At 31.5% G+C, this 16,191-nt stretch overlaps 1 protein-coding gene across 1 annotated transcript in view; it reads left to right on the forward strand.

The window, feature by feature from the left end:
* LOC126735775 (adenosine receptor A2b-like) overlaps nucleotides 1–16,191 on the forward strand; it is a 421,693-nt gene that overhangs the window by 364,551 nt on the left and 40,951 nt on the right. The window lies entirely within an intron of this gene.

The following is a 16,191-nucleotide window of genomic DNA, read 5'->3' on the forward strand; positions in this document are numbered from 1 at the left end:
AGCCTTTCAATGTTCTAAGCCCTAAACACATTAATTTTTCTGTTCCAAAAAATACTTCAATTTCTGATAATTTATTTTTGACTGATTGAATGTTAAAAAAAAATTAAAAGAGGATATTTAAATTATACTACGTAACAGAGTCGTTATCGCAGTTGTTTGGACTTCCGCTGAGGTGGCTGTTTCATTTAGTACATTTGGTACTGTAGTTTAAGTCGTAGTCATTTCTGATTTTGCATTGGACAAGTTATATTCATCGTGGTTCTTTGCAGTTGATTTTTGACGAAAGGAGTGCGTTTTATATAAAACATACCTATATTTTTTTTAATTAAAGTTAGATTCAATAGCTACTATAAAGGAATTTATGTTTTCCAGTTCTTTATTTGAGAAATGAATTTGTGGAAATTACAGGAGGTCATTTTTTGGATAGGCTTTTGAATAGTTAAAAGTAAAAAGCCAGGTCATCTGCTCTACAAAAGTTTCTGTAAATAGATGTTAGATACAAACATTGTCTTATTATAAGTATTTTGAGCTATCACTGTATCGACCCTTTAGTCGTTACGTTTATGCAAGCTTTATTGCACTTTGGTCTGCTATTTTGCGTTCAACTGTAAATAATTGTATGTGTGTGTTTTAATGATGATATTAGTTTAAATATTTCTTTTTGCATAGTGCTTGGCACATTTAGTCACTTGTTCCAAAGAAACACTACTTCTACAATATTAAAACTTTGCAATGCACGATGTCAACTCATTTACGATGCAAGAAAACTAAGAAAAACCCTTGGTATATAGGTTTTAATTAACAATTAAATGACCCTGAATAAGGTAGATTTAAAGAGGCAAAAAAAAAGTCTCAACAATACAACCAAATTATATTTACATCAAAGATATGTACACTACTCATGTTCTATTCTAATAAATGTTAATAATTTGCTATGAATTAAAATATGAATAATGTTGATATGAATAAAATAAGTTTGACAAAAGTAACATTTAAATTAATATTTCGCTACTAGGTAGATTTGAGCACTTAAAAAAATTTAATTGCAATTATTAAAGTTTTAAGTATATATTGCTATTGCACAGGGAACAGTTCATGAACCTTTTTATCTAAGGCATCTCAGCCTTAACCGTGTTATATCTACTTAACTACCAAAAAGGGTACTAAAAAATACTGAACAAAAAATAATTAATATTATAGATAAAAATTGACTTATTAAATTATGACATTGATTAAATATTTGTAACATTAAATTGAAATAAAAGGTATATTAATAAAAATTTAAATAAGTAAAACAAATCTAAGGTTAGTAATATTTAAATAAATGGAATAAACTGGCCTATATATTCCTCCAAGAAATGAATGGCTAGCCTGCAAAACCGAGGTTGTGGATGTATGCCATTTGTAGCTCAGCTATCCGGACTGGGATTCTCTAATACTAGTTCTAACTCTAGCTCCAGCCCCATCGCTTTCAGCAATTTCTTGGGGAAATCAAAAGCCTGCAGCTATCAACAATTGAAGAAGAATAAAGAGAAGAACGGAAAAGTAAAACCCTAAAACAACGATTGCCATTGTATTCACTGTCCATAAAAAATTAATGGCGTTAAAAATGTGACACACTCACATTGCTAGGTTTCATTATCTATCCATCAAAATCATGGGCATCCTGCACCAGAATTATGAAATAAACGGTTCCCTAAAGGAACAAGATTAAGGACCATAAATTATAAACCATATTGGCCACTTCGTTACGTGCTCCACTTTTTTACGTGCGCTCCTACCTGCAACACGGGAACAAGTCCTCAAAAAATGGACGCAGTACCGACTACCGACTGAATCAAGAACGAACCCACCTGTCGCCTGAGCTGTCAATATCAGCCAATCAGAGAAAATATTAATTATGTCCTATCAGAGAAGTGACGGACCATCAACAGAAAGCCTGGATAATTAAACCAGGAGAGTGATGCGTTACAGTAGTAATGTATCGTTACAGTAGTAATGTAATGTAGTAATGTAAATGAAATTTCAATGAAGCGTTAGTGAAAATAAGGAATAAAAAAATAAAACGCTACATGGGACACTCCCAAATAATCATGTCCTTGCCAAGATTCGAACTTGAGACCACACGATCGCCTCGTGAACATTTGCCCAGGGTGCCACAGGGTTTACCTTGGTTTAAATCAAATAGCGAACATCTGTGAATGATTTTGCTTTTTGATCACAGGTTCTTTGAAACGTGCAGCTGTAGATGATGTGTGCAGGTTGTTGCTCGCGTAAGCATTTAACATTTCAGGAAAACTCGGGTGCTTATAAAAAGACTAGTGCGCTTGAGACCACACGACGGAAGTAAAACTTCTTAAGCTTCATTCATATGTATATATAATAAATGTATGCATATACTCTCACTTGCTTTTCCAGTAATATACAAACCGTAACTCTCTTTCTATCTACACTAACTCATATCTCCTTCTCAAATACCGTTCGCCTCGTCCGATCATAGTGTTCGTAATGCATTCATTAGCCTACTCCCCAACTCAAGCGCGCGTAAAGAAGTTTTACTTCCATAATGCTCTCAATGTTGGCAGATTGTAATATTCCTTTGGCAGTTAAGCCAGAATCACACTGAAGAGTGTATTATAAACTGTGTTAGAAATAATTTTTTAGTTGTTTAATTAGATTATCTTTCATGAAAATAAGGTTTTTCAGGTACATATTTTTTGCAGTTAATCATATTTTTTGCAGTGATTACTCCCCTGTACCAACTACTTTCTCAGTGCTATTAAATGAAAGCTCAATAAGCTTGCTCAAATCATCGATAACGTTGTCTTTAGTGTCATCATTTATTGTTATGGCTTAATTTGTCTTGTCAAATTAATTTTCATTTAAAGAACAAATATTATGCTTGTCGTTTATCAAAATTTTCAATCTTTCAAGAATGTTTACTACTAATTAATAATATAGCCGGGATGATTAAGGGTTTTTGTACTCTTTTCTATAATAAATGCCTGGAAATGGCAAATGGAGTAGAGCGGTCGACTTCGTTTTTACCGCCTAATTAAAGCCTTCTTACTAACAAAACTCGCTTTTTCCAAAAGTAATTTAAGTACCTTTTTGTATGACTTTAACATCTAAAACTTCACAGTAAAAAGTTAATGGCTTTTTTGCAATGCAAATAAAATACTTTACTTACTACTTCTAAAATACAAAAGTGTTTCTGCAACATTATCTGACGGGCAAGAGTAATATGGAGTTTGCATTATAAATATGTAGTATTGCAACAGTACCAGAATGCTATTAAAAAAAAAAATATATGACCCGAATAGAAAAAATAAGCATGGATACGTACTTAAGAGTCACAACATGTTATTCGAATTTAATGTTAAGATATTGATCTTCAATATCTTAAAAAAATGCTTGCTATCACACTTGATTTTTAAGACATTCAAACATGTATTTTTCTACTACCTAATATTACCAATATTTCTACACTAGCAGTAAATGGATGTGTCATACCACAGCTCTGCTGTTGTTACCAAATGATACCACTTCCAAACTAATTAAGTCATCTTGCTTAACTCATATACCTCAAGTTACAAAGCCGGATGATCGATGGGTCGAAAGCTAAGTCTTAAATCTAAGAATAAATCATTAATCCCTTTCCTATTTTCGACTATAATTTCCATATCTTCAATGAAGCAATCAAATGAAAACAGCTTGGAAAATTTTTTAATTTAATTTAAAGTTATCTAATAATTTGCATTACGTTTTTCTTTAGGCAAATAAATTCTTAGTGGCACGAAGGGGTAGTAAAACGTGATTTTTCAATGTAAAATTTGCATTCTTTAAAATTTAATTTTAATAAGTTAATTGAAAATTTTGCTTTAGCTTGGAAAACCTCTAAAACCTATAATTGATCTGAAATAAGTTGGTCTTATACATTTTTGTGTTAAATTCATTTTGGAAATACACGATTAATAAATTTACTAAATAAGACTTAGTAAATTTATTAATCGTGTAGTTATTTAAATTTATTAATCGTTTAGGAGGTATATCTAGGATTTTATTTGATTTATTTTCAGTAGTATTTGCCACGTTTTTGTTTTAATGATTTTATGAATGACATTTAAATTTGAATTTATTTAGCCCCTAATCCAACAATTTCATTTGTAATTACGTTATGGGGTCGCAAAGATTCGTACAAAAGGAATCATTTTTGATTAAATTAGTCTTAAGATAAATCTGGCACAAATTTATTATTTGGATCATGCTAAATTATTAATAACCAATTAATTAGATTTACTGCTTTTTTTTAAATTTTACTAGCTATATTGGACTGTAATATCCAGTTTAAGGGATATTTTAGTAACCAGTTCTACGTATGGAAAGAATGAACAAAAAACACTTTGAGGAACATTTTACTACATTCTATTACAACGTTCGTAAGTAACTGTCCAACATCGACCTTTAATAGTAGCACTCTCTTAGTTCTACTCAAAACTAGTTCACATTAATACACTGGAACCTAATTACCGTAATCATACGATGTATACATTCAAAGATCAAACATGCACACTCAGATATAAACTAGGTATCTAAAATGTATTAAATAATATTTCATAATAACTATTCCTAAAGTAAACCTATAACAAAAGCTGTTCTACATATTAGGAAATAATTAAATACAATTGGTTTAGACTAATATTAAAATATGTCCTAGATCTATGTTACATTTATTACTACACCTTCTACACCTCCCGGGAAGAAAAAAGAAAAATGTTTTTGTTGAAAATATTTTTCTAACCATATGACAGTTTTTTATCACTAAAAGTTTCATACCACTTTTAATTATAATAAAGCGTTACGTTATTTTTATGCACTTTTTTAAGTTTATTTTTTACCTTTAGCACAAGCTTTGTGCCTTCCACTTGCACTCAAAAGGACCACTTATCTCAAAAGGACCTTGAAATCGTTCATCAAGTTTATCAACCGCACTATTATTTTCTATAAGCACTTTATCTCCTACCTTATAACTAACATTTTTACAATTTTTGTCATACAATTCCTTTTGTTTGTTTGTTTTTTAAAGCTATTAAATTATTTTGAGCATCTAGCCATGCAGTTTGAAGACGAAATTTTAGTTGTTGTGGATAATCGTCAAAATTATAAATTGGTTCTCGATTTGAGTTTAAAATATTTGAAGGAAGTCTACTTGTTTTCCCAAAAACCAACTCATACGGTGTATAACGCGTTGAAGTATTAACCCTATTATTGTATGAAAAACACCAAAACGGTATTCAAGCAGTCCAATTAACACTTTCATTAGAGACACGCATACGAAGAAAAGCAGTTAAAGTTTTATGCGAATTTTCCAGCGCGCCTAAGGTTTCATGATGATAGGCCGTGGAATTGAGATGTTTAATATTTAAAACTTTGCAAGATTTCTGAAAAACTTCCGCTAAAAATTCTAACCCTTGATCGGTAACAACTTCCTGAGGTATACCATATCTCAAAATGAAATTACTGATAAATGATTGTGCAACCGTTTTCGCTTCTTTGTTAGCCAAAGGATAACTTTAAACGAATTTAGTTAAGTCACATTGCAATGTAAGAATGTAGTTATTACCCTGAATATCCGTAGGACGAGGACCAACCAAATCCAAAAACACTTTTTGAAACGCGGAACTTGCTGTTGTGATAATTGTCATAGGCTCTTTTGCCATTTTTAAATATTTATACCTCTGACACTCATTACACCGCCTAACAAGTTCTTCTATATCTTTACGTTGACCTGTCCTAAAATAATATTTCCTAATATTATTATACATTTGTTGAATACATGCGTGACCTCCCTTGGTAACGTGTGAAAATCATTTAATATTAATTGACGTAATTCTTTATTATCAATTTGGTCTGCACTTTTATTAATATTTATTTTAAAAGACATGTCTTTCAGTAACTTTTTATTATTTAATAAGTATTTAATAAAATGAGCGCTTTCTACATTTTTTATTATGCATAAATCCGGAATATTATTATATGCACATATTTGACCCAGTTCCCTCAACGACGTACCTAAGTCAGACGTTTCTCGGGTTTCCTGGTTGCAGAAAATTATTTTTAGAGTCATATCATATATAAAGTTACTTTGATTGTAATTACTATTATCATTCAATGTAATTACTATGATATTTTCGAAATTCTTTTTGAGTAATTAAACGCAACTCCATAGATTCTGTCGGACGTTTTAATATTTCTACAATGACAGGGTGATCAAGCCTGTCATCCACCGATGTATTAATGTCATCCGATTTAACCACCGCTTAATCTCTCACTTGTGCCCGTGTCATAACATTCAAACCTTCACTCAATCTACCACTCATTCCCTTCAACTCATCAGAATCTAAAATAACCCGTGATAAAGCATCTGCTGTTACATTTTCTGCGCCTTTTACGTAGTCTATTGAGAAGTCGTACTCTTCTAATATAAGATGGGTTTGTTATGTTAAATAAATAAATTAAGGGTCGATGATCCGTTAAAATTTTAAACTTTTTGTCAAACAAATACGGTCTAAACTGCTTAACACCCCAGACAATAGCCAAAAGTTCCTTTTCTTTAGTACAGTAATTCCTTTTTGCTTTATTAAGAGATCTCGACGCAAATGCTACTGGACCATCATCTCCATTCGATAAAACTGCCCCTAATGCAAAGCCACTAGCATCAGTTCTTAAAATAAACTGATTATTCTCTGAAAAATTTAGATACTGCAGCACTGGCGGATTTTTTAATGCATGCCGTAGTAATTCAAATGATTTATTGCAGTTTTCGGCTCATTAAAAAATACTTTTTTTTACTAAAAATATATTAATATAAAATACATAAAAATACATTATTTAAAGGTCGAGCAATTTGTGCAAAATTTTTGATAAATTTTCTGTAATAATTTGCAAATGAGAAAAAACGTTTTACTTCGTCAGCATTTTTCGGAATCGGATACCTATTTAAAGCTTCAATTTTTTCTGGGTCAGGTGAAATACCTTCTGCAGCTATAATGTGGCCTAAATAAAGTATCTGCTTCTTTAAAAATTCGCATTTACTTGGATTTAATTTTAAATTGACATTTTGCAACCTATGCAAAACCTTTATAAAACTTATATTGTGATTTTGTAAAGAATGTCCGAAAACTATCAAATCATCTAAATAAACAAAATAATCATCATAATTTAAACCTGCCACTGCTACAGTCATTAACCTTGAAAAAGCACTAGGACTGATTTTTAAACCCATAGGCAATCTTTTCATTTGGAATTGTCCTTTATCTGTTGTAAATGCTGTGTATGGCCTACTTTTAGGATCAAGTTCTACTTGATAATATCCTTGGGCTAAATCTAAATGGCTAAAATAAATAGCGCCCGATAAAGAGTCCAGAATTTCTGTAATATTAGGCAAAGGAAACTTTTCATCATCCCTAATTTGCCTATTCAACAACCTGAAATCTAATACAACTCTTAATTTTTTGACACCGTTGTTGTCTGCTTTTTTGGGTACTATTAATATGGGTGAAGATCATTCTGAGCGAGTTTCTTTTATAAAGTCATTTTGCAACACTTGCTCAATTTGTTCGTTCATAACTTTCTTTTGCGCATGCGGTATTCTATATGGTTTCACATACACTGGACTTGCCCCATCTTTTACTCGAATTTTTTCGCTAAACGTATTTGTCACACTCAGTGGCTCTCCATCCAATTGAAACACATCAGCATATTTTGCACAAATTTTTTCAATTGATAACTTTTCCTCCTTATTAAGTTCTTTAGTACGAGGGCGGGTCAATAAGTCCGTGACTTTTTGGATAAAAGATAGGTTTTTATATAAAAAGTTATTTTATTTTTTAACATAGTCTCCTTTGAGTTCTATACATTTAGTCCAACGTTTCTCCAATTTTTTTATCCTTTCAGAAAAATATGATTTGTCGAGGTCATCAAAATAGGCATTTGTTTGAGAGATGATTTCGTCATTGAAGTCAAATCTCTTTCCGCCAAGCCATTTCTTTAAGTTTGGAAATAGGAAATAGGATGAAGAAGTAATTCGTAACCTAATTCATGGATTTTTGCCATGGAAACTGCACATGTGTGGACCCTTGCATTGTCCTGGCGGAAAAGATTTTTTTTTGGCCAAATGTGGTCTTTTTTCTTTCAGTTCCTCATTGAATCTATCCAATAAGTTGGTATAATATTCTCCATTAATTGTTTTCCCCTTTTGAAGATAGTCAATGTGGATTATACCGCGTGCATCCCAAAAAACGGTCGCCATGACTTTATTGGCTGACAAACCCACCTTTGCCTTCTTGGGCGCCGATTCACCCCGAGAAATCCACTGTTTTGACTGCTGTTTGGTCTCCGGCGTGTTGTGGTGGATCCACGTTTCTTCCACGGTAACGAAACGACGCAAAAATTCGTCCATATTGTGGTTGAATAACGCCGAACACTCCTGGGAAATTGTCACACGGTTGCGTTTGTGGTCGATTGTGAGCAAACGCGGCACCCATCTTGCGGAAAGCTTTCTCATACCCAAATGATCATTAAAATTTAAACTACTGAACCATGTAAGATGCCTATGGCTTTCACAATCTTTCGAAATCTCCGATCGGCTAAAACCATATCGTGAATTTTTTCGATTGTTTTGGATGTAGAGACCTCGACTGGGCGTCCAAAACGTTCGGCATCTTCCGTGCTTGTACGGCCATATCAAAATTCAGTAAACTACTTCTTTACCATGAAAATGGATGGTGCAGAGTCCCCATAATATTTATCAAGCTTAGCCTTGGTTTGAGTGATGGTTTTTTTCCGTAAAAAATAATGCTTAATGAGCACACGAAATTCACTTTTTTCCATTTTCTTCTCAAAACGAGTGGTAGTCTGCTATCAACAGCTGTCAAACACAAACTAAATGACGCAGCTTGTTCAAATTTTGACAGGCATAAACTGACAGTTCTCTGTTGACAGGAGCAGAGTTGTCATTTCCATTAAAGGGCGGGAAATTCAAAAAGTCACGGACTTATTGACCCGCTCTCGTATTTATCAAATCCAAAACTTTATCTACTCGCACTTATACTATTTTTCTAAAACTCATATACGTCGTAGCTAAAAAGACTCTCCGTTTTTGGTCGAAAATTTTTTAAGCTAACCTCTCTCTCATTTATATTTAAAATTTTTGTGGGAACTTTTTTTTTTGGTGCAGCAATACCACTGGCCACCATTACACGCTCACACACTTCTTTATTCAGTATCACACATTCCTCATTGATACTGACAGAACAATACCTTATTACTTCACATCGAGGTGGAATAATAATATAGTCATCTGTTTCTGATTCTAAGGGCACGGTAACTCTAATATTCGATTCTGAATTAAAACTAATTCCAAATTTCTCATAATTAATTATGCTTCCTGTTGACGATAGAAAATCTGAACCTAATACATCCTGGATACTAGAATCAAAAGTTTTAATAATACTGAAATCATGCGAAAAATTGTCATTACCAATTCAAAATAAAATATTTGCCGAACCTTCTGATATTTTCGACCCGGCAATGCCTTGTATTTTTGTTTTGTTATCAGTATTAACACTACTCCAATTTCTAATATATTCAGCAATAATGCAACTAATGCTGGCTCCTGTATCAATCAAAAACTTAAACATTCGTCCTTCACATCTTGCATATACATAATTTATCCCATTCATACCAAAATTCACATCACATGCACTCTTAGACTCGAAAAAACCTATCTCCACTACTTTTCTCAATTTCTGCTCAGTACAAAGCGTTCCTCAGCAAAGTAGCCTCTACGCATGGTCGTACCTCGAGCCCGATTTACTACCGCTGAGGCCCGAGTCATCGAACGACCTCGCGACTGTCCTTGAAACCTCGTATTTTGGTGACGATATTTATTATTGTTGTTATTATTATGGGAATTAAAATGTGAATGCGGAGAATTATTATAACTGTAATAGGACTGACGGAAATTACTGTTATTATTAAAATTATTATTAAATCTTCTAGACTGATTATTAAAATTGTTAAAATTTGGTCGTAACTTAAATCAACGGTTATTAAAATTTCTTCGTCGTACGTGGTACATAGAATTTTGTGGTGATCTCCCTATCTCAGCTTCTTTTGCGCCCATTATTGCGTCTTTAAAATTTTCATAATTTCTGGCTTTTATAATAGTTCGCAACTCGTCGCTTTTTAAACCATTGGCGAATGAATTAATGACCAATTTTTCATTTATTGGTTGCAAAATTTGAACTATCCTATCATCGTTATCCGCTTGCGCCAACGTCAGATCAACCAAGAAGTGGTCTACTACTTTAGCAAATTCTTCAATACTCCTATTTTCTTGTCGAACATTGTGTACTTGACGTGAAATTGCCGCTGGTGCCTTTCTAGTCAACAAATAGTTTTTCATATTTGTGATTAATTCTTCAACCGTATTATACTGCGTTTTAAGTCGCAATTTAGCACTTGTAGACACCCTTGCTTTCAAAACATACTTAATCAAATGTGATTTCTCACTGGCATCTAGAAAATCGTTATATAAGTCAATAGCTGCAACCAACTTTTTCGTCACGTCTTCTTTCGTACCATCCATACTTGGTTGTAAGAAGTTCCTAATGACATATCATAAGTATTACTACCCGAACTAGTAGTACTGGCCTAACTACTTTTACCCAACTTATTAATAATAACCTACTATTTTTTTAAATATTCTGATAAAACCTATACTATCCTCTATTGAGTCATTCGTTTTAGCCGTTTCAGAATATTTCTCCTAACTCATTAAATTTAAGTTCTAATTTTGCTAAATCTGAAAATAATTTATTGATTCTCTCTGGCTTTCCTCGTCTATCTTTCGGTTCTTTTTAAATATTATCATAAAATTTACTAGGTATATCTTTTAAATATAAAAATTCCTTAACAATAGTCATTTATCTAATTTTCTACACAAACATAATAATTAAGATAAAATATAACAACGCAATTTAAACGACTTACTGCTACACTTTTATTCCATTCTGTTCCATTCCTTTACTCCGTAGCCTACAGAAGTTCTTGGCTGGCTCTGATTTCTCTCCTTACCTTTTTTCCAACATATTCTTGCCTCGTCGCACCAAAACCCATACCACAATGACCAAAATGAGGCAGAAGGCTGCTATGCCCAAACCTTCACTCACAGAAATTCGCGACTTTCCTACAGGAACATCGGCCGTTACGCCACCACTATTACCAGCTTGCATCATTATCACTTCTTCCTTAGATTGATTAGTGCACATTTTTTAAAAATATGTAATTTATTGTTGCTCTAATTAAAAAACTTTCATCCTTCCAATTCGACTGGCAGGGTCACCATGTAATATCCAGTTTAAGGGATATTTTAGTAACCAGTTTTACGCATGGAAGAAATGAACAAAAAACACTTTGAGAAACATTTTACTACATTTTGTTACAGCGTTCGTAAGTAACTGTTAACATCGACCATTACATTTAATAGTACATTTAATAGTACATTACATTTAATAACATTTAATAGTAGCATTCTCTTAGTTCTACTCAAAACTAGTTCACACTAATACACTAAAACCTAATTACCTCAATCATACAAGTATACATTCAAAGATCAAACATGCACACTCAGACATAAACTATCTAAAATATATTAAATAATATTTTATAATAACTATTCCTAAAGTAAACCTGTAACAAACGCTGTCCCACATATTTGGAAATAATTAAATACAATTTGTTGAGAATAATGTTAAAATATGTCCTAGATCTATGTTACATTTATTACTATACGTATTACAAGACTATGGAAATATTTTCCAAAGAAATACAATCTTAAAGTGACAAATCCTATTGTTACCCTTTGGCGTATACACTTACCTTCTTCTTGAATAACTCTAATAAAACAATAATTTAAACATATATTCCTACATTATCATTTTAGTTAAGTTTCATTTTGCTTTTAATTCTGCACACCTCTTCACCTCCAGCTGTCACAGAAACCTTTATCGTGTGACAACGTACCATAGTGGTCCGTATGCCCGAATTTCTAGTCAAAACCTAACAGCTCAAATATTTCTCAGTGGCAATATACTACTTTTCAAAATTCAAAATCAAATTCAAAATACTTTATTTGCCTTAAAAAGAAAAACAATTCTAAATATAAACTAGTTGCGAGAAGAATCACATAGTTTTCTTGTTATAGTTTGTTTGGGTCGCTAATTTTAAGAATGAACGTATCTAAAATTCAAAATGGCAGATCCAAAAAACTTTTTTACCAAAAGTGTTTTAATTTAGCAGAAATTTATATTAGTAAAGTTTTTTGTGATGCAAGTGACATAGATTTATAAGGTTTCTACGTTTATTTCTTAAATATATTTAATTTTTTTCAAAAACATTCATCAATCCCATCTGAATTCTTATCATCGAAATCAGTATGGTTAATGACGTCGTCTGTCACGGCTTCCTTAAAGTTAATTTCCGATAACTTCGAATCGAACGCGATCGTTTTAAAAAATAAACTTTTCCCTCTTTTGAGTTGTATCTTAAACTAATCGAGTAAATTCGAAATCAGTAGGACTGAAGGCTAAAAGTCAAAAAAAATTTTAATTACCTTTTTTTTATAATTCATTTAATACATGTTTCGTGACTTCTGTATCTCTTCACAAAGCGAGTATGAAATCGATAGACGGTTGTGGGCATACAACTGTTATACTTTAACAAATAAATCAGCAGTATTTAATTGTATGCAATATTTAATTGAAGAAAGAGAGAGCTTCTATAGAAAATTATATAAAATCGTGTCATTCACTTAGTATCGACCGTTTTAGTTATCAACATTTCTATACTTCCTAAAAAATTGTAAGGCGTATTGCCGTCAGTCAAGTTGTCCATGGTTGACTATGAACTATCTATACAAAGGTTCAATTTGTGTTTGAACGCGCTTTAAATTTAAATTTTACACTGCAGGATAGCCATTTGATATATGGCATAAAGTTTGAGGTCGATAAAATATCCATTAGTTTGACATATTTTTGTTTACCATTCTCTTGTGCGTAAGTCGATTTTATTTTTATAGCTAGGGTTAAACGGACAATTTTATGCTGCAATGCTCTAATAGGTTTATGGTTTTATTTTTAAAAATATTATGGTGATTTGATTAGTAATTTCTATTTTTGTGAAGCCTTTAAAAGTATATATTTTAAATATTTCAATATTTTTATAGTACAGTTATAATTGTTTTTTGTCAGTCGTTAGTGGTCAATGTGGATAGCTTGAAAACGAAAATGTGTCTCCCTTTCTGATTTAAATTATATTTGTATAATAGGTCGTAGAGAAAAGTTTATAGAACAAAAAATGAAGATCAATAAATTTTTTACAATTTTTTTTAGGCATAACCGTACAAACAAACAATGGTAACAAAGTAAAAGGGCGTCAAAGTCACCTAAATAATTTGATTTGTGTAATTTTTTTTATAACTTCGCTATTAGAAGGTAAATTGTAGAGGATTTAATTATTATCATTTTTTTTTAACTTTTCTATGCGACTTACGATTTAGCCAGGTAGTTAGATTCAGATTTATCCCAAAAACTGCAAGAGGTGGAAATAGACATTCTTATTTTTTAGCTTTTTTTATAAACCAGTCACTGAAAAATAATTTATTATACTAAAATGGGTATGCATAACTAACGGTGTCGAACTGCAAAAAAGCGCCAGGTAGTATACTAAATATTGTAAATATTCAAGGAATGAAGAAGCAGGAAAAGACCATGTTAGCGAAAACTAGTTCCGAAAAGGACCTTATAGATCCAGCAGATTTTAGCTTTATAAAACTTAAAATATGCATCAAAATAGATATATATATATATTATATTTGGTTTTAACCTTGCAAAAGCCTAACTAAAAAAAGGCATAACAGAAACAACTAAAGAATGAGCAGTAGTACCGCGTGCAAAATTTCCGTATCTTCTTAGATAATATCAGAAATGATAGGAATAGTACAACTAAGGAATAGTACAACTGAGGAATAGTACAACTAATTCTGCTTGGTTTTTTGTTTAAGTTTCATTTTGATTTCAGTAAGCATGCACTTTATAAAGATCTTTTTTGTTTACTTTTTTAAGTAGTAAGAGTGTGACAGATTTTATTTCAGTAGGACATATTAAAGAGGTAATGTTGTCAATTGATTTCTTTTCATTTTCAATAGCATTGCCGTACAACCTTGGAAACTTAATGACGAAATATACTCCTTCTATTATAAAATTGTTTATCCAACTTAGCTGAGGCAAAACTTAATAATCTTATGAGAATATATTTACTTCATATAACCACATATACAAATATAATGCATAACATAGACATACAAAATTACGAATTATGCACCTAGATAACTGCATATCTGTACATGCTCCTAACTGTTTTTACGAGAAAAAAAATTAATAAAGTATACCCTAACCATTACAAAAATAAAAAGCCACAATAACAAAACATACACTAATTCACCTTCACCAAAATCTAATCTTGATGAAGAATTCTTTAAGTTTTGTTCAATTTTCGGAAGTAAAGTTTTTACATAATTTTTTAAATGTTTTGAACCCATAAATACTCTTGATGTTGTTTGGAATTAAATTAAAATTTTTTGATGCAAGATAGTTTAAAGATCTCTTGTTCAAATTTGTGTTAATTTTGTAAGTAACTAAGTGTTTCTTTACGCAGTTTCCGGTATTATAAGAATTAATTACATAGTTGTTTTTTTCGTTATTTTTTTTAATAAAGCAGCAAATCTCTAATACATAGATTAATCGAACATCAAAAATATCGCTGGAGTATAACAGATTTATTGAGTACAGCTTATTTTTTTCAAACACAACTTTTAAAATATAGTTCTGCACTACGTTTAAGGAATTCCCTTATGCCGGACCTGGACAACATATCAAGAAGCCGATCATAGGGCATGGTATCAAAGGCCTTTGCCAGATAATACACTTTTTGTTATCGTCGAGTAAATTTGTAATTTGTTTAGTAGGCTGACAGAGGACGTCTGTGGTACTAGATGCACTAAGAAAACCATATTGGTGTTTGGATATTAAGTTTTTTTTTCTTAAAATATGTTTATAATCTGTCTTTAAGGCACTTTTCAAAGATTTTTGAAAAATTATTCATTACGCTAATAGGTAGATAATTGCTGCTGATTTGCCTTGTCTCCCGATTTAAAAATAGGCGAAACAACTGAAACTTTAAATTGTTCAAGGACTTTACCTGTGGCAAAAGTAAATAATGTGAACCAGGGGACGAGTTAAAGATTGATGTGCCTTCTTAATAAATCTAGATGTAAAATTATTAATTCCAGGAGAACTATCATTCTTAAGACTATTTATTTGTATGATTACTTCGTTTTCATTAATTACATTTAAAAATAATGAATTAACTATTCAAACAGGATCCTCCAATAACATATTTTGAGTTGGCTTAATTTTTTTGTACATATCTAACCCTATGTTAATGAAATATTCATTGCAATAATTTGCTAGTTCTATGGGATCATTAAAAAGGGCATTTCCGATCTTATTTAAAATTGGTAAAGAATTTTTTTCGCTTTTTTGATTGACCATTAGTTGCTTCAGTTATAATTTCATAAATTTGTTTCAGATTGCTGCCAGAATTTTTTTAATTTTATTTTTATAATGGTATGTTTAGCTTTATTGATCAATTTATTTAAGAAATTTCTATATGTTTTATACAGTGCTTTCATTTCAAAACGATCCACCCTTAATAACTTTCTTAAAAAAAAACAAAAAAAACACGTCAAATAGATATACAGGGGGACGTTTAATTATGCATTTACTGAAGTTCTGTCAATCACCTCCTCACCTCCAGCTAACCTCACTTTAATATGTCAAATAAGAACCCCCATCGTGTGATACATCATAGTAAGAGGCGTAAAATTCTCTATTCAACGGTACCAAAAAAAATTAAATCGGTAAATGTGTAAGCAAAAAGTTAGCGAAAATGTCTAGAAATAATGAATATTTTATTTACGCCAAACTTTGGTATGTTAAATGGCTACCCCATGGTGTGATGCATTAGGCTATCAATGGCTGTAAAAAAAATAAAATTGATTGACCAAGA

Source organism: Anthonomus grandis, chromosome 4 (assembly GCF_022605725.1).
Source record: "Anthonomus grandis grandis chromosome 4, icAntGran1.3, whole genome shotgun sequence".
Classification (NCBI taxonomy): domain Eukaryota; kingdom Metazoa; phylum Arthropoda; class Insecta; order Coleoptera; family Curculionidae; genus Anthonomus; species Anthonomus grandis.